Consider the following 26,258-nt stretch of genomic DNA (forward strand, 5'->3'; position numbering starts at 1 on the left):
GCGGAGGTGTCCATCTTGAGCCATATAAGTACACTGTGTTTCGGCAAAGAAAACTAGGTGAGAGGAGTCTTTGGGCTGAGATACGGGGTAAACATCTCAGTTTTGAATTAATGGCTCATGTAGACTCTATATGCCTTTTCAGAATGTGTGCACGTCTGAACTACACTTCGTTTTTTCCCGGGTATCAGTTGGAAAGGATTTCGAGGAGTCGTTAAGGTGTGTAGATGTTGTGAGTATTATTTGTTGTAAAGCCTCTATGTTGGGTCATGGAAAGAGATGATCATTTGAATTTGTAATTTTTTGTTTACAGTTTGTGCTTAAAGAGTTCACAACAGTGAGTATTTCGTCATCTCAAGGACGGGGAAAGCATGTCATCCAAAAACAAGCTATTGGTGTAGATACATTTCTATACTGCACACAGGGCACCCTTGACCCTCTCTTCTGTTCTGTTTTAACTTTATGTATTATTTTTCTTATTTTTCTCTCTTTGTCGCTATCTTAGTATCTTTCAGAGGTCGCCCCTCTTGGGATTAAACATATGGCTATGAAGAAGGCTTTATTGTGTTTTCAAGAAGTGAGATATGCTTTGAATATGAATTCCTTGCGCATTGTGTATGTTTTGACAAAAAAAGATTTGTTTCTGTACCTTTTAGATTTGAGCCCCCGAAGAAGGGCCACTGGCCCGAAATGCATTGAGCAAGAACGAAACTCCTGAATATTCTGGATATGTTTAGTTTCATGTGATTATCGAACATGAATGTACATCATAAAGTTAATATGAGTTATGCTGAGCTGGCAGTGGAAGTGAGCGGCCAGAGAGATAACGCCAAGAACAGCGTTAGCAGAGAGAACCTGGAGACTGGGCCCCAATGCGCTACAGGTGAGCCCACACCAAGCAGTAAGCCGGGGAAGAGTAGGTGGCCGAGAGCAGCCAGGGGGAACTTAAGTCACCCTGAGAACTTTCAGCTGGACGGGAACCACGCTTTCATTCCACTCATCATCGACGACACAAAATAATTGATCCTGCATTTGTGCCGGGAACCGGGAGCTGCCCCTCTTCCAAGCAGTTTTTGTACCCGATCCCGCCTAAGCTTAGGCAGCCCTGGCAGCCCTGACGCCTTGGAAAGGAAGGTGCATTTATACCCTGTGTGTGTGAGTGAGTGAGTGAGTGCGGCCCCGTCAGACGGAGGCTGCGGAGAGTGTGCCCCAGGCAGAAGCGGAGGCGGCACGGGTAGCACCGGGTGCAGCTTGCGTCCACCTGTAAAGCCCCACTAACCCACAGCCATCTGCTCGTTTCGCCTGTCTTTGTCCCTTTGCCTGCGCCCGCAGCCTCTGCTGTCCTGCCCCACCCTGTGCAAAATTGCAAAATTGACTTAACTGCCCGTTTGCTGCCACCAGCACTTCAGGGGACTCTAGCCCCCATAATCCATCGAGCTTGGAGGCGCCCCCGACACCACGAGAGGGAAAGCGCCCGGAGGCGCTTAAAAACCAGCCCGTCCATGCCCGTTGGAGCCCAGAAGAGGCTGGGCTGGGCCATTCCTCTAAGCCCCAGTACTCGAGACTTCGTGAGTGCTGATACTCCTTCTATATAAGGCACCGTTCCTTTAGCTGTTTTTGGGCACTCCTGATTTAAACTCTGCCATTTGTTGGGACTACTAATATGGCTAAAAGGAAGGGTATGACTCACCAAATTGGGAAGGGAACAACAGGGACACTGGGTGCTTTTTTAACCAGGGTGGAGTCCATCCTTAATCATGAGATCCAGTTGGCAGAACGACGGCTTTCATTGGGATCTCTTATCTCCCAAAAGCGTTCCTCCCTAGGCAGTATTTCTAGGGACGGGGAAACTCTAACCGTCTCCCAAACATTGCCCATTGCTTACCCGCCCTCTGTTCTAATTTCACTTTCCCCCTTGGTGGAGGTAACTACAGGCCCTAATATTACCACCAGGGGACATGCTGCAAAAATTCAACCTGTGAATGACAATGAACCGCCGGTAAGAAAAAGGAAAACTGGGGTATCACAAAAGCAAAAACCCCAGAAACCAGCTCGGTCAGTGAAATCTAGAGGGACTGAAGGGACTAGAGTTGCTGAATCAGGCCAAACTTTAAACAGGAACACCATACCTATGCAGACTCAACCCCCAGGATCACTTGTCAACGCCACCTGGGAAAGATTTGAGACTTTAGTCGCTACACTTTTGGAATCACCTCTCCTCAAAATAACTCAAATTGAGGAGAGACTAAAAACCATTGAGGAAGTGGGGGCTATCCGGGCGATTGCAAAACCTATACACTCTGAGATGTGTATAATAGAGAACCACCAAACTACTACAAGAACAAATCCACTTATTCTTGGCTCTATGTCCTCACCAACCCCTGACACAACCCGAAATGTTAATCCTGGTTTACCTGGGCCCCCACAACCATTGTCTGTTAAAACCATGAACAGTTCAACGTTCAACCCTCCGGCAGCAAACTTAAGAAGTGGCATAAGGGATCATAATCCATTGGGCCAAGACAAATTTAGTGGGGCGATTAATGAGGGTCCCCCGGGCACTGGTCATCAGATGCTTCATCTCCCTCCTGCATTTTCTCCCCTTGTACTAGTTTTGGGGAATGTTCCAATCCTGAGGGAGGGTCAGAACGAATCTACGGGCCAAATACTAGACAAATCACTACACTGGCTCTCTCGCCATAGTAAGCCCAGAGTGTGCCCTTCTCTAAAATACCAAATGATCATGGCACGAAGGGTAGGCTGAGTGGGGCCATCAAGGAAATCGCTGGAGGGTGACTGTGTGGTGATTAATTTTAACAACCCTTATGTATTGAAAAATGTATTGCACCAACTACACAGTCAGCCCCCAAGAGACACACAGATCAATGGTCTCCCACTGGTTTATTTCTACAATTGCTCCCCACACTGCCTTCAAGATCTCAGTAAGAACCCATTAGGCGGCATAGTCAGACATGTAACCGAGAGGGATATGGTTGTGGCAGGGCCAGGAGTTTGTACGACAAATAGGTATGCCCCACTCTTGGATCTAGATTGTTGTGATTGACTATACCCCTCAATATCCAAATCGCCTCTCTCTGAGCACCACTTATCTTTTACCTCCTCGCTTTCCCCCAGACAGAATGACCCTGAGGGAAAGAACAATAACCTATTTAGAATAAGCTCTTGGAATGTGACAGGAATCTGTAAAAAGTTGGATTACGCACACTGGCAAAAGCTTTGGCAGGCTAATGATATCATCTGCTTCCAGGAAACCTGGGCTACGCAACACATTTTCATTAACGGGTACCACTCTTTCCAAACTATGTCTGTGCCATCAACCGCTGGGAGATCGAAAAGGGATCTTCTAACCTTAATACCTAATGCAACATCATTAAAAATAATGACAGGAGCCCTTTCTTACATCTCCTTGTTTTTGAATTTCCGAAAATGGGAACTTGGATTCTTTTACAATAATAACATTGGGCCAAAAAGGTACATGGTTGTAAATGAGGTTAATAGCTCATTCGAGGAGATGTCTAAATGCAAAAAACAAGATGAGGTATTTACCATAATCTGGATGGGAGACTTCAACATCCATCCATGCAAACATAATCAAAACAAACTATGCTGTTTGGTTGATTTGATGGGTAATCCTGCCTCGCATTTTGCCCATAGCATTTACGGTAATTGCCTTAACAGGACCTTGTTTAGTAGAAATGTGTCTATTATGAATATTGGGGGTAATTTAGTGGGCTCCCCTATAAAAACTTTTTCCCAGTAGGCCTATGAGTCAACAATTGATTTTATACTAGTTTCTTCTATGATAGAGGACAGCTTTAGTAGTATAGACTCTAAATTTAACAGCTTCAACGATCACGCTATTTTAACTGGTATACTAGTTTCGAATTCCAATGAGGACACACATATGGTAGTTGATTGCCCTGTTTTGGCCCGAAAAAACGGTTATCAATTGAAATGGGCTCAAATTGATAGGTTTAAATTTGTCCCTGAAATACTAAAAACCACCCAAACTAGTATTGAAAGGTGTCTGGACCTATCCATAGCACCCTCAACACTGGTCCACTCATTTACTGATCTCTTGATGCATATACAGGAGGCCCATACCCGTAAAAGCAATGGAAAGAGTCCTACCCAAAAGGGATGGCTCGACACCACCTGTACCAAAGCTAAGAAAGCACTTACCAATATTCTTAAAACTTGGCCACGCGATCAAACCCAGATCGCTCTACTGCGTACCCAGTTTAAATTGGCTAGAAGAAAAAAGGAGAGCGTATACTAAGAGAGGACATTTGGGAAAGGCTTACTCAAGCTACTATAGCAGGAGATAGTAGGGAGTTTTGGGCCATAATCAACTCACTGTATTTTAAGACTCATAGGGACCCTTTGTTGGATACACAAGTTGGAGAGGAGGAGTGGATAGAACACTTTACTAATATCTTCTCGCCCACTAACACCCCTGCCCATTGCCCATCTGTCCCTCTGAATAATAGAAAGGTATTCTTGTTATTCTCGCTTACTGAGGTTAGGAGGGCCCTATCGTCATGCAGTACAGGAAGAGCCCCAGGTCCGGATGGGGTTCCAATAGACCTCTTCCAGGACAACTATGACCTTTGGGTTCTTTTACTGACCAATGTTTTTAACAACATAGTAATAGTAGCCCCCCCCCTTCATGGAAGACAAGTATAATTGTTCCTATCTATAAAAAGGGGGAAAAGAGTAGCCCTAAAAACTACAGGCCTATTTCCCTTTTAGACACTACCGCAAAACTCATGGGCTGTCTGCTTTTAGCCAGACTAGAGGCTTGGGCAGTTGATAAGAATATATTATTGCAAGCCCAGTATGGGTTTTAACAGGGTAGGGGAACTGTAGATCAGTGCCTCAATCTTTCACTGATCATTGATAAATATACATGGGCTAAGGGTGGGAAAATCTATCTTGCCCTCATGGCCCTTTCAGCAGCATTTGACTGCGTTTCCCACCCAAAGCTTTGGTATATCATGGAAGAGTTGGGGATCGACCCTCCAATATTTGACTTTATCCGGCAATTGTACTCGGAGGCATCAGCATCGGTTAGATACGGGAAAAACGGGGAATGTACCTGCCCTTTTAAGATCTTAAGGGGGGTAAGACAGGGCTTTGTCCTTGCGCCGTTCCTGTTTTCCATCTATACGAACGGCGTGGGGAACGCACTACTGGGTGTAACCCCTGATCTCCCCGTGTCGGAGTCTATCAAGATCCCAACTCTGGCGTATGCAGACGACGCAGTTCTTATCGCCAGAAGAGGGATAGGGCTGCGTCACCTAATCACCACTTATGCCGCCTTCATGGATTCCCTTGACATGAAGGTTAACTAGTCACAATCATGTCTAAATATTGCTGTGGGGTGAGTGAGAAGGTGGCCTGATATATGCTGTCCACTAGTTCTAGTGGGTACCTTGTATCAGTCCAAACAACCCCTTATGGTGAATGCTTAAAGACAACCTTATATGAAAGCTATCCTAGTGGTAGCTATGGAGAGCAGCCTTCAGGTTAAGTCTTGAAGGAATGTAAAGCAGCTTGTTTGACCAGTCTATAATCTCTTGAATGATCAAATGAAAAGACACCCACACCAGGTATATATTCAAAATATATGTATTTAAGGTTAAACACACCCCTCTAGTCTCGTAATGAGACTGGTGTTCGAAGTACTAAAGTTACAAGTGATCAAGCATCAGTAAAAGCACAAATACACGTTTGGGCCCTAGGGGCGTACCAAACCATATACTAAAAAAGTGGTATAAAAACCACAACGGAAATAGGCACTAGACCTATTGCCTCTAGAATCGCTGGGACCCCAAGGAACCACCCAAGGTTGTGACACAGGGTCCCACGGGAGCCGTTTGCAGTGTGAAAACACAACCGCGGGTTCCTATTATCTTCTATGGGGAATGTCGCAGTTAGAATTTTAAGGATTAGGGACACTTCTAATCGAGTCAGGACCAAACCCTTTTGGACTTAGGTAGTTCTAGGGCTAGCACCCACGTGAGCACCAGAGTACTCGAGTTACCTCACCCAGGGAAGCCGGGTGCATAGGTGTCTTTTGGTGTTGGGTCGCGTCGTCGATTTTAATGGAAGTCTGCAAAGAACTGCTGCTGCCGTAAAGAGGAGAAGTGTCCGGAGAGATCCAAGCCTGGATCTTGGATTTAAGAAACCTGAAAGCAGAGGGAACAGAGTCTGGGTCACTTGCCAGTGACCTAGGGCAGGATGGACCAATGCCCACAGATGTCGGGTGCTTCAGGTGAGTTGATGGGTGTCTTGACTCTTCAGTCACGAGGTCCAGGAGGCGTCAACAAAGTCCATGAGCCGGATTCGAGCTGTCCCACGAAGTCTGTCGAGTGCTGCAGTGTCGGCGACCAGAAAGGACCCAACAAGCCTTGGCAACGGCAAGTCACAGGAATGCAGATAAAGGACTGCGGTGCAGACCAGCAAGGTCTAAGGGACTCACCCAGCAAGGGTAAGTCAGGGCACGTCTGGAGCAACCAGAAACGCCCAATTAGAAAAGGAGTTACCTTTGTGGGGACCTGCTAGCCAACGGGCTATGGATCGCGAAGGAGCATCAAGCGGTCGCACTTGGAGCTGGCCCACGGGTCACTCGTGGAGTGGAGGCCAACAATCTTCGGTGCAGGAGGTGCTCAAGGCTGGGGCTACTCGGAGCCCAAAGCACAACTTCGAGGATGACCAGGAAGATAGTGTTGCGGTGTCCAGGGGTTATGGTTCCGCATCACCCACGATAGACACGGGCCACAGCTTTGCTGTGGACTCAGGGTAGCCTCGGGGAAGTCTGAAAATCCCCTCGGGGGTACAGAGACTTAGGCGTCCGGCGGGAGCTTCAGAATTGCAGACCGGCCAGTTGCTTCTTTGGTGCCTGCCAAGCAGGGGAGTCACTCCTTGACCCCAAGGGAGATTTCTTCCGTCTTCTAGTTATGATAGATAGTCGAAGGTCCAGGATATAAGTTGCAGAGTTTCGTCCAGGGTAATCTAAAGTCCTAGGAACTGGATTCCTATACTTATACTAAGTTTAGGGGATGGACTAACTCGAAGGCCCCACCTATGGGTGGACCTGGGGTGGGGGTGGTTACACCCCTTCCTCTTTGTCCTGTTTCGCGCCAGAGCAGGGGCTGAGTGCCCCTGCAACCGGTTTGAACTGGGCTATGCACACGGACACCTTGTGTGCCCCAGGCAGTGTCTCAGAAGCATTCTCTGAATGCACCCACCCTGCCCCAATTCACATCTGCCTGTCTGGGGTGGTGGTTACACCTCCCTGTGACAGGAAACCTATTGTCCAAGCCTCCCCTGCCGGAGTTTCCCTCAGCAGCAGGTGGCTAGACCCGTGTCTGTGGCAGTGACATCCATTTTGTGATGCCAGGGCTTTGGAAAGTTTTAACCGGGTTTAGCCAGTGTGAACATGTCTCTCCCTCTAGAAGGGTGGAATGTTACCCCCACTGCCAGGACTGGTGGCGGGGGGGGGGGGGGGTAGTATTCCAAAGCATTTGACACCAAACACGACATGTTTTGATGCAGCCATTCCAAAGTTAGCATTTACCGCGAGGTTATAATGCACTTAAGAGTATATAGTATGGCTGTATCACAGAACAGCCATAAGGAAGTATTTCCGAATGCTGCAGAGGGGCTTAGCGCATGCTTGGGCACCCTCTGACATAAAACCAAGCACTCTGCCTTCAGGATTGTCAAGGGCTGCCATAGGAGTGGCTTATAGGTTGATATGTGTTTGTATAAGGTAGTGATATAGGTAGCCTATACCACAGTAAGGGGTGCAAGCACACCCTTACCCAGGCTGCAGTAGCAGACCTGTGGTGTCCTTTTGGAGTGCTTCCCAGGGGTGGCATAATACATACTGCAGCCCCTGGTAGGCCTCTGAGGTACCTATGGCCTAGGTACATAGTATACCATATACTAGGGGCTTATAAGGCACTCCAGAATTCAATTAGATATGTACCTAATGTACATGGAAACCATTTTAGAGAGGAAGCAGCTAGGTTGTGGTCCTGATTAGCAGGGCCACAGCCAGACTAAGGTCGAAAAACAGTGAATCACCAGCAAAAAGTGGGGGTTCCCATGTGAAGCAGATCCTACTCTCCTACAGGGTGTTCGAGGAAAACTATCACACCTCCACACAGAATCAGGGAAAATTGAGGAGGTGGAGTCGTTCCCCCTATCTTGGGGTGCTGTTTGACAAGAATCAAACATGGTCTAGACTAATTGATGCAGGGGCCATGGAAATGGAAAGGAGTCTGGTTGCATTAAAAGCATTTAGCTTCGGGATGGGCAGGAAACTTCTGGGCACTGTTAAGCAGATTTATCAAGCTAAAACAAAATCTGTGGCCACATATGGAGTGGGTGTCTGGGGTCCGGCACACCACGAACAACTCCAAATCATTGAAGATATGTTTTTTAAATCCTTGGTCTCCCCTCCCCAGTCAACATCTAATTTTATACTCCACACTGAGTTGCGCCTACCACATATTACGGATTCAATTAGATTGGCTCCTTTGCTTCTGTGGTTTTCAATTTGGCAAAGGAAAACTCTCCCTTTAGCTCAGAATATAATAAAAGATTGCCTGAGCCTCGACAATTATAAGAGAATCAGATGGATTAACTATGTGGAGCGAGAATTGACGGAGTTGTGGATGAAAGTATTGTTTCCCCACTGTCTTGCAGGTTAATGTCCAAGCAAAGACTGGTCGACACTTTTATGCTGAAAGCCCAGTACATTCATAGGGAGAACCACCACAGGAGGCAGTCCATTCAGGTTTATCAAGCACATTTATCTACTTGGGCAGGTGGATTCTCCTACTTAAAGGAGGTTACAATAGCACGCAACACATTTGTATTACTCTGATTTCGGTTAAATTTGATCCCACTAATGCTTGGGTTCTCATAGAAAACTTATAACCATTTGTAATTGATTAATTGTCCTTGTGACAAGTCCTCTGCACAAACAGATCTTCATATACTGTTCTTTTGTGGCCACTAGCGTAAAGAAAGGAAAAAGAACATTGTACCAATTTTAAAGAGCCATAAGATTTTGTCCAATGTAGGGTTGCACTATTCTTTTTTAAATCATTACCAGACCCTCTAGTGTGCTTCTCCCGAGCCTCATTTCTATGGGCTTGTGTAAAAAGGCAGAAGATCTTGGTAATATTAAACGTTTTAGGTAAATGTATTTAATTATTTATATTCTGCATTTAAACTTATATTTGATGTGGCAGATTTTAGTACTTATAAACTGAAACTTTGTAAGATTTTGTACTTCTTTCTATAAGTATCCAGATAAAAGGGTTACTATGTTTTATTTATGAGAATTGTTCTTCTCGTTTAAATTATTGTTGTTTCTGTACTTTTATGATCATACCTAAGAATGATCCAATAAAGTTGAAATTGAATTGAATTGATTTATGATTCAACATTTCACCTTGTTGTTTATGTATTTGGGAAAAAGAAGTATATATTTTTGTGAACTTAGGACAATGTTGTGAATATTGTTTTGAAATTTACAGTGCAGTTGCACTGAGTTAAAGTGCACAGTGGTCAGGTCACAAAGACTTGAAATGGGGCTACCCTAGATCTAGTTATCAGCAAGCTCAACTCCATTCCCCTTGAATCTATCGTCCCGTGTGACTGGACAGACCACCTCTGCATCACCTACCTCATCTCCGATTCTGTGAGAGATAACATAGTCCAGCCTAAGTACCCCAGGCACTGGAAAAGATGTCTACAAAATCAGCTTGCGTTATCTGACTGCTCTCTGTGATAACACCCTGCCCCCTCCAGTGGATATGTCCGACATTCATGCCCTTACGGACCACTATAACAGTTCCATGTCTACGGTTCTAGACTCGACGGTAGCTAAAAAGACTCTCCTCCAAAGTCTCCAAACCTTGGTACAACGATAGTCTAAATACTGAAAGACAGAATCTGAGACTAGCAGAAAGATTGTGGAGATCTTCTCCCTCGCTTGAACATCTCAACCAATTGAGATATGTAAGAAATAGCTATAACAAATGCATCAGATGCTCTAAAGCCACCTTCTTCAGAAACCAATTAGAGCATGCAAAAAACCATTCAAAAAGCGGTTCGAGCTCATCAAGCTCCATTCAAACAATCAACCGAACCTTTCCACCCTGGGGTTTGGTCGGCAGCCTAACTGTGATGAATTTTCCGACTTCTTCACTGAGAAGACTACTGAGATTGAAGTTGAACTACGTTCAGCCTTGCAGCACCTTTCGATCGCACCTCCTAACAACCTCCTTCCTACTTAGTGGAATGACAACCTGCTCGGTCGGCTCTGCCCCCTCAAAAACAACACCTCTTGCAGCATTTTAAAAACTTTGGATGAAAGTGCTATGCACAAAACTCTAGCCACTCTAAAACCATCTAACCATTTCAAAGACCCCTTTCCATCGAACTTCTTCTCTGAGATCAGAGCCTCCTTACTCCCACTCTGGGAGAAGATTGTCAATGCTTCACTTCTGCAAGGTCTCATTCCGGACTGCCTAAAATCTGGGCAGGTTAGCCCTATTCTAAAGAAACCATGGCAGATCCCTACACAACTTTCACCCAATTTCTAACATTCCCACATTCGCAAAGCTCCTGGAGAAATGTGTGCATGTCCAGCTTTGTGATCACATTGAAGAATTCCAACTCCTGGAATAATTTCAATCCGTTTTCCGCCAGGGTCATAGCACAGAAACTGCTATCACTCACATTGTAGACGACTTGCTAAGATTGCTAGATGAAAACTAATCTTGCCTATTGATCCTCCCCGACCTCGCATCAGCTTTTGATACTGTTAAACCCGACAACCTAATTGACCTCTTGGAACACAGGATGGGGCTTTCTGGGATGGTACTAAACTGGTTCCCCTCATTCCTTCACAACAGAACTCAAAGCTTCAAGGTAAACCAGTCCCTGTCTCAGCCTTCACCAGTCACCCTGGATGTTCCACAGGGATCTACACTCTCACCCACTCTCTTCAACCTGTTAATGGAGCCTTTAACTGGAATCTTGAAATCACCCAGCATTCACTATCAGATGTACACCGATGATACCCAACTGTATGTGAAGTTCACCTCCCCTGAGGACATCATGCCCCTCAACTCAGTCTTACTGAAAACACAAAGCTGGTTGACACGGAACAACCTGAAGCTCAACTCTCGTAATACTGAATTCCTCCTAATCGCACCACCCAAGCAGTCTCCAGTCATTGAAGAATGAGTCAACTAAGAGTTCTAAATTGCATGTCACACATCATTGATTCCACAAGCTCATTGGGAATAATGCTAGACAAGAGTCTGAACATGCAGAAGCATATCAGTAAACTCACCACAGGAGCGAACTTCCAACTCAGCCTCTTAAGGAAAATAAAAACTTTCCTCCCTTCACATGACTTAAAGGTTGTAGTGCAAGACCTAGTGATCCCCAAGCTTTATTATGGAAGCGCAACCCTTTGTTGCCTTCCTAGATCAAAGACTGCCCCTCTCAGGGCTACCCTCAATTCAGCTGCCAGGCTCATAACGGGCTTGAAAAGACACAATCATACCACGCCAGAGCTAATGTCCCTAAATTGGCTCCCTTACGAAGCTAGGATACAATTAAAAATTGCATGTATGGAACATAAAGCCATTCATTTCAATACCTCAATGTACCTCGCTCAAACTATGGAGCTCTCGGGTGGATCTAGATCCTTGAGAAGTACCAGCACATTACTGCTCACACCACAAAAATCTAACCAAAAAAAACGTACAATCGAGCCTTCTCAGGTATCACCCCGAGGATATGGAACGCCTTACCCCTTAAGTCAGCTTGAATCCCTTTCCTGCCCTTTTCAAAAAGGAAATTAAATTGATACTGATGAAGAAACTCTTTACCATTGTAATGGAGCTTCCAAGTCGCTAGATGACACCCTTGCCAGTCGGAGTATATGAAGATTGTCTTGCCGATCTGTCGGTCCATTATTACCTCCGGTTCATTACGTTTGCAACTGATATATGGTAATGTATTATGATACCCCCTGTAACGATGTCCGCAACATAGGCTTTACCTCATACTTCCTTTCTCTAGGAAATAAAAACTTTATGGACAAACTTTTGCCTGGACTCATTGCTTTCATTGTTCCCTAGTGTGCTTTGCTTTATGAGACTTTTAAGATTGTTTTTTTGTTTGGTTGCTCTGTTTTATTATTTTTTATTTTTTACCCTGTTAGACCTTGCACCATTGGCGTGGGTCTGTGCCACAGTGCAAGTGTTCCCTATGTTAAATTGATGTAATGGATTAGTGACTCCATGAATGGCTTATTTGGTTTACTTGTCAGACCCTAGTCCAGTGCACCATCTGTGTCCAGGGCCTGTACATCAAATACTGCTGGTGGGCTTACAGCACTGGGTGTGCCACCCACAGAAGCAGCTTGTGAAGTGTGTCTCAGGCCTGCCATTGCAGAGCCTGTGTGCAGTCCAGTACTGCCATGTTGACTTGGTAAATGCACCCACTTACCAGTCCCTAAACCTTCCCTTTTCTACATATTAGCCACCCCTAAGGTAGGCCTTAGGGCAGGGGGCATTGTAAGTAAAAGGTTGAACATGCCCTGGTGTGTGTGGCATGTCCTGATAGTGAATTACAGCCATTTTAGTCTTTAACTATTGCAAGGCTTTCTGCTCCCATAGGCCAGAATGGGCAGTTTGATTATAACATCTTATAATCATCAATCGCACATTTGTAGAGCGCACTACTCACCGTGAGGGTCGTAAGGCGCTAAGGGGGGGGGGGGAGCTGCTATTGCTCGAAAAGCCAGGTCTTGAAAAGTCTCCTGAAGGTCAGCAGGTCCTGGGTCTGGCGCAGGTGGATGGGGAGGGTGTTCCATGTCTTGGCAGCGAGGTGGGAGAAGGATCTGCCGCCGGTGGTCGTTCGGTGGATGCGTGGAACGGTGGCGAGGGCGAGGTCAGCGGGGCGAAGCTGGCTGTTGGGGGTGTAGAAGATGAGTCGTTTGTTGAGGTATGCTGTTCTGGCGTCGTGGAGTGCTTTGTGAGCGTGGGTGAGGAGCTTGAAGGTGATCCTCTTGTTGACGGGGAGCCAGTGCAGGTCCCTAAGGTGGGCTGTGATGTGGCTGTGGCGGGGGATATCGGGGATGAGGCGTGCGGAGGCATTCTGTATGCATTGAAGTCTTTTCTGGAGTTTGGCCATGATTCCCACATAGAGGGTGTTGCCGTAGTCCAGCCTGCTGATGACAAGGGCCTGGGTGACCGTCTTTCTGTTTTGGTGGGGAGCCATCTGTAGATTTTGCAAAGCATGAGCAGGTTGTTGAAGCAGGAGGAGGAGACGGCGTTGACTTGCTGAGTCATTGACAGTGCTGAGTCCAGGAAGAAACCCAGGTTGCATGCGTTGTCAGTGGGTGTCGGCACAGCTCCCAGCGAGGCTGGCCACCAGAAGTCATCCCAGGCGGAGAGGGATGGAGCGTTGGATGAGGACCTCCGTCTTGTCCGAGTTTAGTTTCAGGCGACTGTTCTTCATCCATTCGCGACGGCCTTCATTCCTTTGTGGAAGTTGGTTTTGGCAGTGGCGGGGTCCTTGGTGAGGGAGAGGATCAGCTGAGTGTCATCGGCGTATGAGACGATGTTGAGGTTGTGTGATCGGGTGATGTTGGCGAGTGGTGTCATGTAGATGTTGAAGAGGGTCGGGTTGAGGGATGATCCTTAGGGTACGCTGCAGGTGATCTTGGTGGCTTCGGATCGGAATGGGGTAGGCGGACTCTTTGGGTTCTGTCGGTGAGGAAGGAGGTGATCCAGTCCAGGGCTTTGTTGCAGATTCCTGCGTTGTGGAGGCATATGCATAGGGTGTGGTGGCAGACGGTGTCGAAGGCGGCCAAGAGGTCTAGGAGGATGAGGGCCGCGGTTTTGCCGTTGTCTAGCAAGGTCCTGATGTCATCGGTGGCGGCGATGAGGGTGGCTTCTGTGCTGTGGATGCTGCGGAATCTGAATTGGGACGAGTCCAGGGTGTTGGTCTTTTCGAGGAAGCGGGTCAGTTGTCTGTTGACAATCTTCTCGCTGACTTTCGCCGGGAACGGGAGCAGGGAGATGGGCCGGAAGGTCTTGACGTCATTTGGGTCTGCCTTGGGTTTATTGAGTAGGGCGTTGATCTCGGCATGTTTCCAGCTCTCCGGGAAGGTGGTGGTCTCGAAGGAGCTGTTGAAGATCTTCCGGAGTTGGGGTGCAATGATGGAGCTCGCTTTGTTGAAGATGTGGTGAGGGCAGGGGTCTGACTGTGAGCCAGAGTGGATGGTATTCATGGTTTTGATGGTGTCTTCATCATTGACATGGTTCCAGGAGAGCAGGAGGCCGGTGTGGCTGGGGGGCGGTGGGTCAGCGGTGTCAGCGGCTGTCGGGGGGGGTCTGAGTGTTAAAGCTGTTGTGGATGTCTATGATCTTGCGGTGGAAGAAGGTGGCTAGAGAGTCGCAGAGGTCCTGTGACGGCGGGATGTTGTTAGAGCTGAAGCTGGGGTTGGCGAGTTCCTTCACTATGTTGAAGAGCTCTTTGCTGTTGTGTGCATTGTTGTCGATGCGTTCCTTGAAAGAGGTACTTTTGGCGGTTTGAATGAGTTGGTGGTGCCTGCGGCTGGCGTTCTTGAGGGCTGCATGGTTGTGCGGTGTCTGTTTGTGGCACCACTTCTTCTCTAGTCTTTGGCAGGTCTGCTTGAATGCCTGGAGGTTGGTGGTGAACCAGATGGCCCCTCTGTCGGTGCGTCTGTTTGAGGGTTTCCTGATCGGGGCGAGGGTGTTGGCACATTCATCAATCCACTGCCGCCTGAGGTTACTGACAGCTGTGTCGATGTGGTCGGCTGGTGAGTCTCGGGCGAGGGTGGTGATTAGCTGGTTTTCAGTTACCTTGTTCCAGCTCAGATGGGGCATTCGTTGTGGGTGGTTGTGTGCGGTGTGTTTCTTGAAGGAGAAGTGGATGCAGCGGTGGTCGATCCAGTGGAGTTCGGTGGTGTGGCTCAAGGTGACGCGATTGCTGGTGGAAAAGATGGGGTCGAGCGTGTGTCCGGCAGAGTGTGTGAGTGTCGTAATGAGCTGTTTGAGTCCAAGGTTGTCGAGGTTGTCGAGCAGGGTGGTGGAGTTGCTGTCGTTGGGATTCTCAAGGTAGAAGTTCAGGTCTCGAGGAGGATGTAGTCTGTGGAGGCCAGGGCGTTCGAGCTGACGATGTCGGTGATGGAGTCGCTGAACTGTGGCCGGGGCCTGGGGATTTTGTAGATGAGGGTTCCTCTGACGGTGGTGTTGGGATCGATGTGGATCTGGAAGTGCAGGTGTTCAGCGGAGCTGAGCCTGTCTTTGGTGCTAGTCGATATTCTGAGGGTGTTCTTGTGAACGATGGCGATTCCTCCACCCGGTTTGTTGGTGCAGTCCCTGCGGGTGATCTTTTAGCCATGCAGGATGGCTATGGCAATGTTGGGTGCCTATGGGGTGTTCCTCCAGGTCTCCAACAGGAATGCAACATCCGGGGAGGATGAGTCGAGCAGGTCCCAGAGTTCAATGACGTGCCTGTGGACGGAGCGGGTGTTGAGTAGTATGCATCTGAGATGGTGGAGGCCTGCCCTGTTGGGAGGGGCAGGTCATGCTGGTGTACGCTGGCTGATGAAGCTGCAGTTTCAACAGGATGAATCATCACTAGGCTGAATAGACATATCTGCATTGGGAGTAACCCTGGGCGTAGTTTGTGTAGTAGCGCTACGCGTATCAACGCGAAGTGCACTTCACACTATGCACGCTACATGTAGCTACGTGAACTGCGCAGTGCGGTAGGGAAATGCTGTTTGCACAGATTGCACAGTGCCGAATGCTTGTCCGCACTGTGCAATCATTGCAAACAGCATCTTGCACAGTGCAAGCGGTTGTTTTCTGCCGCTCGATTAGATTTGTACTCGAGCGGCAGCTTTCTCAAGGCGGACTGGTAGTTTCTCATAGCGAGCGGTCGCGAGCATACGCGACCACTCGCAATGAGAAACCTGACCTCCCCGCATTGAGAATCTCGCCGGGAGGTTTATTTTCCACACTCGCGACCGGCAACTTGATGTTGCTGATCGCGAACGAGGAAAAAGTCTCGCCGGAAGTTGATTTTGCTCTCTCCCGGTCGCCAACTTGACATTGAGGACAGCGAGCAAGCAAAAAATGCCCGCTACGCTACACGCTTTTGCACTGGGTAGTAGCGCAAACTACACACGCTCCATGAGCATAGTGTAGTACTACGCCCCTGGTTAATTGGAAGTGGTGGGAGGAGTAGCACCTGGGCCTGAATAGGGCTGTACCTGCCTTCCACAATGCTGGCTCCACCTCCTGTGGTGCGTCTGATGACCCTGGCCCACACTGACAAAGGAAGAAGTTGTGCACTGGCAGAATGCACCCAGAACTGGTTTGGACTAGGTACAGACACCCTGCCTTCAGAGACAAAGGATTTGTGTGTATAAAAAGGGGGACCCAGACCCAGAACCTTAGCTCACTTCTAGGAATCAAGACAAATCTTGGCTGAGGAGAAGAACCAGGAAGCTGAAGGATGAGACTACCCCTGTGCTGTTTGTTTGGGGGTTGGCCTGCAGTGGTTGCTTTATTGCCAAAGATAGAGAAAAGGGACTGAGTGTGTTTTCATCATCTTGAAGAAGAATCTCCAAGGGCTTGAACTGTGCTTGCCTCCTGCCTGAAGTCTCAGGGATACAAGACTTCACCACCAGCTCCCTTCTGAATTCTCTTGCTGTGAATTGAAGTGCCTGCTGTTGTGCTGGGCCTTCTAAGAGACTGCGTGTCGCTGGGAGCTGTATGCATGATTCAACAATGAAGAAGCGTGTCGCCGCCGCAGCAGTTGTCTTTGCATTGCCGAGTAAGCGTGCTGTCACTGTCACCACTGAAGCGAGTCACATCACCGGAGAAGCGTGTCACTGCCGCAGAGGTCATTGTCGCATCACCGGAGAAGCCTGTCGCAGGGCCTGTCACAGCTCAGTAGATCACCAAGTCGCCGTTGTCGCAATTTTGACGTATCGCACCGGAGCATCATCGCATCGGATCGCAGTAAGAAACCGGCGCGTCAACTCCCCACACAGTAAGGAAGCGAGCCTCAACTCCCCTGAGCAGCAGTAAGGAATCGACGCATCCACTCCCCTGAGTGTAAGGAATGGCGCATCACCTTCCCTGCAACCCTTTTGTTTGTTTTGCGTTACGCACCCCAGGTACTTTGAGAGTAAAGTGTTGCATTTACAGTCTAAAGTGAACTAAGCTATTTCTTCCATTTTAAAGATGTATTTTGACTACAGTATTGTGGATTTTGGTCCTTGGTCTTGTGTTAAGTCTAGTAAAGATTACTTATTTTTCTAAACCTGTGTGGTGTCCATTTGTAGTGTTTTCACTGTATTACTGTATGTGTTCACAAATGCTTTACACACTGCCTCTGCGATAAGCCTGCCTGCTCGTGCCAAGCCTCCAAGAGGGTGAGCAGGGGTTATTTTATGAGTGTAGCCCCTTACCCTGACTAGACAAAAGGATCACTATTTGGACAAAGGTGCCAACCATTGCCAAATCTAACATTGGTGGTCAGCGGTGAGGATTTGGACTTGCATTTGTGACTCATATACAGTGATTGGTGCACACTACTAGTGAATGCAGACATAACTCGACCCCATACATTTTGGTAGAATAATTTTCTTGGAACTTCTTTTCTATTTTTGGATTCTTGAGAACTGCCAGTCTTTGTACCATGAGTAAACCAGCATCCATTGCATCTGTAGACATTGAATTGGAAGAAGAGAGGATTGGTACCTACACTGTGGCAAACCTCAAAGCTCTGTGCAAGAAATTTAAAATCTCTTTGAAAGGCCTCACCAGGATAGAGGAATACCAAAAGGCGCTGAGGGCCTGGGTAGAATCTAGGAATGCCAGTGAGCATCCTGAGGAGCCTGTGGAGGAGGCAGAGAATTTAGATGGGCAGCTTGAGGGGCCATTGGGCCCAATCGGAGAGAACGTACATTCCAGGGTTGGCAGCAGTGTTTCTTCCAAGGGCCTGTCCCCAGGAGAGCTGGAAGACAGGGATAGTGAGTGGATGCATAGGTTGGAGCTAGCCGCGCTCAAAATAGATGGTCAGTGGGGCATAGAGAGCAAGAAAATAGAAGTTGAGATGGAATTAGAAATGAAGAAGTTAGCCTTACAGGAAAAGAAAATGAAAAGAAAATGCATTTTGAACATGAGAGAGTTTTGAGGGAATTGGAACTCAAAGCCAAAAGTTTAGAGGTTCCTCCCTCTGGTGGCAGCGCACCACCAATGCCTGTAGAAGCAAGGGCCTACATCCCCAAAGAAGTAGTTAAGGATTTCCACAAACAAGAGGATATTGGTCCATGGTTTAGGGCTTATGAAGCTACAATGTTGGCCCACCAGGTCCCTGAGAAGGATTGGGGAGCAGGGTTGTAGGGCCGCTATGTTAGTGATGGGCAGGACACCTTGTTAGATCTACCTACAGAGGAGCAGGTGTCCTGTGCCCACATGAAGGGAGCCCTAATGTCCAGATATGGTTTGACCCAAGTGTTGTGCAGGCAAAGGTTTAGGAATTGCAAGAAACTGGAGTCTACCACATGGGTGGAATATGTGTCTTTCTTTTGAAGAGCATTGGATGGTTGGGTGAAGGGTAGCAAAGTGGATAATTTTGAGGCGCTGTGTGATTTGTTTGCATGGGAGCAATAATTGTTTTCCAGAGCTACGCCAGCACCTGATTGATTGTAAGCTAACTAATCCTAGGAAGCTTGTTGAGGAGGAGGACTGCTGGGTGAGCACCCGGGTCCACAAGGGTCATGTGTGAGACTTCGCCAAAGGGGGGCAGGGTCCCCAGCAGAGAAGTGGGGGAACAAGGGTAAACAGAGGGAGTTTCAGCAAGGGCCCCAAAGTAATCCCCAAGGGAACCAAGGGAAAGGTTCACAGCCTCCCCCTGAGAAGAAGGCAGGGACCTCGACAGATAAGCCTGTTTACAGGGGGCCCAAGACCTGTTTTAAGTGTGGTGTAGTGGGCCACTGCTCTTATGATGCTAGATGTCCCCTGTATGGGAAAACCGCACCCAGTGGTGCCCCGCCCCAGCAGATGGCTAGTGTAGCCCTAGGGGAGGAGATGGGTGCCCAAGGTGGGTGGGTTCCCACAGAGATGTCCCTTGTCTCTTTAGGAGACTGTGAGATAGTCCTCAGGACCCAGCTGCCTGATAACACTAAGAAATACAGACAGTGGGTGACCATCAATGGCCAGAGGGTGGAGGCTCTGAGAGACACCGGAGCCAGTGAGACAGGAGGAGGCAGACCTTGAGGGCTATGCCCTGGAACCAACAGGGGAGCAACTTGCTGAACTGGAAGACCTGCCTGAGCTGACCCATTGGCAGCAAGAAGGAGGTCCCTCCAGGGAAGAGTTCCATGAGGAGCAGAAAAAGTGCCCTCCTCTTGTGGGTTTGCGGCAACAGGCCACAAACCAGGCAGCAGGTGATCAGTACGGATCACATTGGATCTACTGGGAGAATGGTCTCCTGTATAGTGAGCCTAAGGTTGCTGAGCCCATGTGCTGGTGTTACCCCAGCACTTCAGAGCCTTCCTACTGGGGCTAGCTCATGATTTGCCTTTAGCAGGACATTTGGAGCAGGACAAGACCTTTGAAAGGCTTGTCACCCACTTTTATTGGCCCCAAATGCGCAAGAGTTCAGACACTCATTGCAGGACCTGCCAGACTTGCTAGGCGAGTGGAAAGAAACACAAGGCTCCTCTCCAGCCATTCCCCGTGGTCAGTACCCCCTTTGAAAGGGTGGGCATTGACATTGTGGGGCCTCTGGATCCCAAGACCGCTATAGGCAACAGGTTCATCCTGGTCTTGGTGGACCATGCCTCCCGGTACCCGGAAGCAATCCCTCTCCGGTCGGTGAAGGCCCTTGTGGTGGGTAATGCATTGATGGGGATTCTCTCCCATGTGGGGTTCCCCAGAGAGGTAGTGTCAGACCATGATCAAACTTCATTTGCAAGTATATGAAGTCCCTGTGGTAGGAGTGCGGTGTAACATACAAGTTCATCACTCCTTACCACAGGTAATGGGCTGGTTGAGCGATTCAACAGGACCCTTAAAGGCATGATTATGGGTCTTGAGGAACCCAAGAGGCATAAGTGGGACGTCCTCTTGCCATGCCTTCTCTTTGCTTACCAAGAGGTGCCACAGAAGTCCATGAGGGTTCAGCGCCTTTGAACTTCTGTATGGACACCCGGTCAGAGGACCTCTGAGTTTGGTAAAAGAAGGCTCGGAGGAAGCTCCCAGGAAACCGCCCCTGAATGTATATAGCTACATGCAGGCCTTCAGAAACCAGATTTTTTGCTTTTTGAACACCTATTTGTTGAGCTTTTATGTGGGAGAGCCTCATAAGTTGGGACTCACCCACAGTGAACTCATAATGAAAGGGAGTGCATGTGTATTTTACTGGTGCCCCCCTGGCACCAGTAGGCCACTGCATTGCAGCCAGAGTAAGGGGCACCGGGCTGGTTACATGCAGATGCATGTGTACATGCATGTGCACAAGTGTAAGGGCTGTGCAGGAGAGATTTCTGGCATGTGCAGCCCAGGAGCAGCTACAAATTGAATTGTGTGGCAGGAATTATCCAGAGCTGGGTGGTGACATGGAATAGGCTTCATACATTTGGAAGAAACATGTAAGGGAAAGTCAGTGTGCTCTACTGTTTTTACTGAAAGACCACGTCTTTATTCCCCTATGAGGGTGGGGACCATTTGGGATAGTTTCACTTCCTTAGGGCCTACAAATTCCAGACACTCACTAAAGTCCACTGTAACTTAGGTGAGAAGAAGTATTCTACAGAGTCCAAAGTCATATCTGTACTGCTTTTGGGTCATCCAGAAATATCATATTCCTCTGAGTCAGCTCATAACCAGAGCCTGGCTGGGGCTGACCTTGCCAGGCTGGATTAATGACTAAGCCTAGGCAAAGCACTACGCTACGCTCGAGTAGTTTGCGAAGTTTGCGCTACTTCGACACTACGCACATTGCACGTAGCACAGTGCAAACACGCATAGCGTAGCATAGTGCAGCGGTCATTTTTTGCTTGCTCGCAGTCCTCAACGTCAAGTTGGTGACCGCGAGCAAGCAAAATGACATCCCGGCGAGACTTTTTCCTCGTTCGCGATCAGCAACAACAAGTTGCTGATCACGAGCGTGGAAAATAAACCTCCCGGCGAGCTTCTCAACGTGGGGAGGTCAGGTTTCTCATTGCGAGTGGTCGCGTATGCTCGCGAACGCTCGCGATGAGAAACTACTGGTCCGCGTTGAGAAAGCTGACGCTCGAGTAGAAATCTACTCGAGTGGCAGAAAACGACCGCTTGCACTGTGCAAGATGCAGTTTGCACTGATTGCACAGTGCGGACAAGCATCCGGAGCTGTGCAATCAGTGCGCACAATATCTTGCACAGTGCACTACGCAGTTCCGTGCTCATGTCGGCCAACGGCCGATGCAAGCGCTACCTCGCTGGTGCTGCGCACGTCCATTGGCCGACACAGCCCCGCCCACTCATTAATTCTCCCACATTGCGGGAGAATTTGCGCCGTGGTTAAGTGGCTAAAAAGAGATTGCACGGGAAGAGGAGCTCTCTCTGCGGTGTGGTCTGCTGAGGAAGACTGGTGTTTGAGCCTAGCACCATGGGCAGCTGGAAGGAAGAACCTCCAGACTGGCCCAGGACCCTGACTTGCGCCACAAGGGGAGACCAGGAAAAGTGAGCAGAAGCCTGGGCATCTGCGCAAGGAGAAGAGAGGTCCAGGAGAAGAGTTAGGTGAAAGGCTCGCGCAGGGAGCCAGTAAAGGCAGCTCCCTGCTAAATTCACCCTCCTGGAGACCAAGAGGGTGAAAGCAAGTGCTCCCAGTGGCTAGGGAGCGCTACCAGGAGCAAGATGTGTCAAAAATGGTGCAGATCAGTACCCTGGGGGCTGATATATACCCCTCGAAGGTAGGCGACCTTTGACCACTACTAGGACTGACTACGAGGCGCGTGGGGCTCCGCCGCCGGTCTTAGATGTGACCGTGGGGTGGGTCAGGTCCCGGGGGATGCTCCCAGAGGAAGAAGTAAAGTCAGGGAGAGCCGTCGTGCTCCTCGTGAAGTTGCCCAAACGGGGTGCCAGGAGCCCTCCCTGGCCCCTGGTGACATCGGAAGGCGGGGAGCGCCGTCACACCCCCGCAAAGAGTCTTTGGGGCCCAGGATCCCTACTCTGGCCCCAACAACCAGAAGAGAAGCCGGGGAGTGCCGTCGCACTCCCATTGAAGCCTGGCCGGAGGGGAGGGGCCCGGGACCCCATCTCTGGGCCCCGGTGGGCCCCGACGTGAGAAGCAAAGTCTGGGAGCACCGTCACGCTCCCCGTGAAGGTGCACTGGGGGCCCCGGATCCCAACTCCGGGCCCGATGCGGGTGGCGAGGTCGAGGGAGTGTTGCCGTACTCCGCTGTGACTGGGAAAGGAGGGGAGGGCTGTCACACTCCCCCAAGGTCCCGTTGGACCAGAGGTCCATTGGCCGAAGCAGCCCCGCCCACTCATTAATTCTCCCGCATTGCGGGAGAATTTGCGCTGCAGTTAAGTGGCTAAAAAGAGATTGCACAGGAAGAGGAGCTCTCTCTGGGGTGTGGTCCGCTGAGGAAGACTGGTGTTTGAGCCTAGCACCATGGGCAGCTGGAAGGAAGAACCTCCAGACTGGCCCAGGACCCTGACTTGCGCCACAAGGGGAGACCAGGACAAGTGAGCAGAAGCCTGGGCCTCTGCGCAAGGAGAAGAGAGGCCCAGGAGAAGAATCAGGTGAAAGGCTGGCGCAGGGAGCCAGTAAAGGCAGCTCCCTGCTAAATTCACCCTCCTGGAGACCAAGAGGGTGAAAGCAAGTGCTCCCAGTGGCTGGGGAGCGCTACCAGGAGCAAGACGTGGCAAAAATGGTGCAGATCGGTACCCTAGGGGCTGATATATGCCCCCTAGAAGGTAGGCAACCTTTGACCACTACTAGGACTGACTACGAGGCACGTAGGGCTCTGCCGCCGGTCTTAGATGTGACCGTGGGGTGGGTCAGGTCCCGGGGGATGCTCCCAGAGGAAGAGGTAAAGTCAGGGAGAGCCATCGTGCTCCTCGTGAAGTTGCCCAAACGGGGTGCCAGGAGCCCACCTTTGCCCCCGGTGACAACGGAGGGCGGGGAGCGCCGTCATGCCCCCGCAAAGAGTCTTTGGGGCCCGGGATCCCTACTCTGGCCCCGACACCCAGAAGAGAAGCCGGGGAGCGCCGTCGCACTCCCATTGAAGCCTGGCCGGACGGGAGGGGCCCAGGACCCCATCTCTGGGCCCTGGTGGGCCCCAACGTGAGAAGCGAAGTCTGGGAGCACCGTCATGCTCCCCGTGAAGGTGCACTGGGGGCTCCGGATCCCAACTCCGGGCCCGATGCGGGTGGCGAGGTCGGGGGAGTGTTGCCGTACTCCGCTGTGACTGGGAAAGAAGCGGAGGGCTGTCACACTCCCCCAAGGTCCCGTTGGACCAGAGGTAGCCTTGTGTCTGCCTGCTGGAGCGGGCAGACCAGAACAGGAGTGTCAGCTCCCGCGGCAACACCTGAGGGTGCTGGCCCATTGGGGAGCCATCGGGAGCCGCTAGGGGTGGGCTCCCCGAGCGGCTCTCCAATGAGGAGGCCAGACGGGGTGCCTGGGTGGGACCATGGCCCCAAAAAAGATGTCGAGGTGCGAGGGGCACAGGTGGGACCAGGCCCCGAAAACAGCCAGAGCAGCCAAGGGTGGTCTCTCGAGCTGCAATGACTCAACCTGGGGTCTGGGTTGGACCGAACCCTCCAAAGAAGCTTAGACGCGGCCAGAGGTCTACAGCGCGGCTCTCCCAGAGCAGTGGAGAGCCGCCGCTATGATATTCACGAGGCAGGAGAGCCTCACCCCATAATGCCTTGCAGGCCCAGACCGGCCTGATTAGGTAAAGGGAGGGAAAGTATAATTAGGAAAGGATAATTAGGACAAAGTGTGCAAAAATATGTGAACTCTAGATAATGTACCAGTGATATATGATTAAATTTCAAAATACATGAGAAAACATAAAATAAGCTACCAATTTAAGTTCACAAAATGTTTTTTCATTTTATTTGTAGTATGTTCTTATCAATGAATAAATGTTCTTATTATCTCTTTCTTTGTTAATACAAAAATATATACAAGGACAATAAAGATTACAAAAGCGATTAAATTGTCTGAAGATTACACAAAATTATATACATATACTGACATGTAACAATACCCCATGCCTATATGTGCATGGAACAAGACAACACCTTATTGATGATAACTTTTCTTCGCACCCAGACTGGCCTGCAAGGGAAAACAGCCTTTTCTCGACTTATGGTGGCCCCAGGAGAATGTGGTCACCGCGACATGTGTGCCAAGGTACAAGGGGAGCTGCAGGAGCAACACAGTCTCCCCCAGCACGAAGATCGACAGTCCCCCCCCTAAGTATTGGGGGACTCTTTGGGAATAACCCCTCAAGGGCTCAGCCAGCAGTAAACATCATCCTGGATCTGGAACTTTTGTTCTACAGCTGTGGGTGCATTTGGATTTGCACCAAGGTATGGAGGGTTGAGCTAGAGATGTCTAGAGGAGGGCATCCCCTAGAGGTGAAGAGGTGCAATTGCACGAGAAGTGCATTTACAAATGTTATTTCTTCTGAGGGACTGTAAGTCACATGTGTAATGTGGAGACATAAGCAAAGTGGGGTTATGCTGCCAGACATTCCTGCTATGGTGTCTGGCTGTAAATGCTTAATCCTGTGATTTTAACTGTGATGCCTTTTAGGGGCTGTGATTGCAATGCATTACAACTGTTATCAGCTATGATAAGTACCTCATTTAAAGTGATGCCCAAACATGTATTCTTGCTACTGCGTTAGGGGAAGAACAACCTAGACTGTTAGCCACTAAGATGTAGACGTGCATACTTTATGGTCAGTATGAGATGCTCAGTCGGGCTTATGTGTCTCCATGGCATGTGTACCTATTTTTTAATGCTTGTTGAGATGATGGGGTGGGTCGCCACTGAGATGGTGCCAGTTGGCAAGACCCTCGCTTCAGGTTGTGTCAACCCACTGCATTAGGGGGCAAGATGATGTGCATACATGGGAGTGGTGGTACTAGACCACACCCACCCACGGGAGGGGTGGAGATGTTATGCAATGTCACAAAGTAATTCCAACAGCTTATGTATATTTGTAAATTGGTGCATAGCATTGAGTAGTACGTGTGTTTAATAAATGTACTCTTACTTTTATAAAGCAAAGTACAGACTGGACAATCAATTATTGAGTGTTAGTTCTGTGTACTGGTAAATGGCGATTACTAGCCTACACCACCTCCCTTGAGTAAGCCTTGGACTGCTCTACAACGCTACCCTCTGAGAGTCAAGCGCTACAATAGGGTGTTTGGTTCCCAGTGAAGGACAAATGTGACATGTTATTTGTGTAGGCCTCACAGATACTGCCTTGTTTTCCAACACCTTCCCTGACTTATTTACTGTAAAGCGCTCTGATAACCCCAGTGGTCATGTTTGCACTAAAGAAGAGTTTTTAAAGAAATAAATCACAGACTTCCCTACTATGGTAGGGTTATTAGATTGTAACAGCTTATTGTGTTATCTCCATGTTGCAAAACCAATAAAGAAATTGTAAATCATAAAGATGTACCGTCCACATCTTCTTCCTCTAATGTGTCTGGTGCCTTCTATGAGGGTGATGGTGGATTAGAGGCAGCGCACAGCGAGACACAGATACATCCGATGCAGAAGAGGTGGATCCTGAAGGTGCAGCAGAATTAATCTATGCCACCAGATGAGGCATCACTGCAGCGAGGATGAGCTGCAGGGCTTTCAAGACTATGAAAGCCAAGTGGAAATCCTGTATCCGCTCAAGGTTTTCCAGGATCTTGCGCATTGCCCTAACTCATTGGCCACATCGATGGTGCCACTTTGACAGGACAGTTGTTGTCTGTTAGACCTGGCATCCTTGGCGTGGGTCTCTCGTCCACCTTTTCACTCTTCTTGCCCCCTCCATGTATGATCCATTTTTTTCGTGCTGGACTCGATGCTCTGAGCACTGTGCCCCTGCTAACCAGGGCCACAGTGCAAGTGCTCCCTTT

The 26,258-nt window shown here is 49.1% G+C and overlaps 1 long non-coding RNA gene across 1 annotated transcript; it reads left to right on the plus strand.

Annotated features, from left to right (window-relative positions):
• On the plus strand, positions 1-26,102 carry LOC146830282 (uncharacterized). Its single transcript, XR_014961407.1, has 3 exons — positions 1-57; positions 143-216; positions 24,439-26,102. It is a non-coding gene; the product is annotated as an uncharacterized LOC146830282 (long non-coding RNA).
• Positions 26,103-26,258: the final 156 nt, after the last annotated feature.

This window comes from Triturus cristatus, chromosome 5_1, assembly GCF_964204655.1.
Source record: "Triturus cristatus chromosome 5_1, aTriCri1.1, whole genome shotgun sequence".
Classification (NCBI taxonomy): domain Eukaryota; kingdom Metazoa; phylum Chordata; class Amphibia; order Caudata; family Salamandridae; genus Triturus; species Triturus cristatus.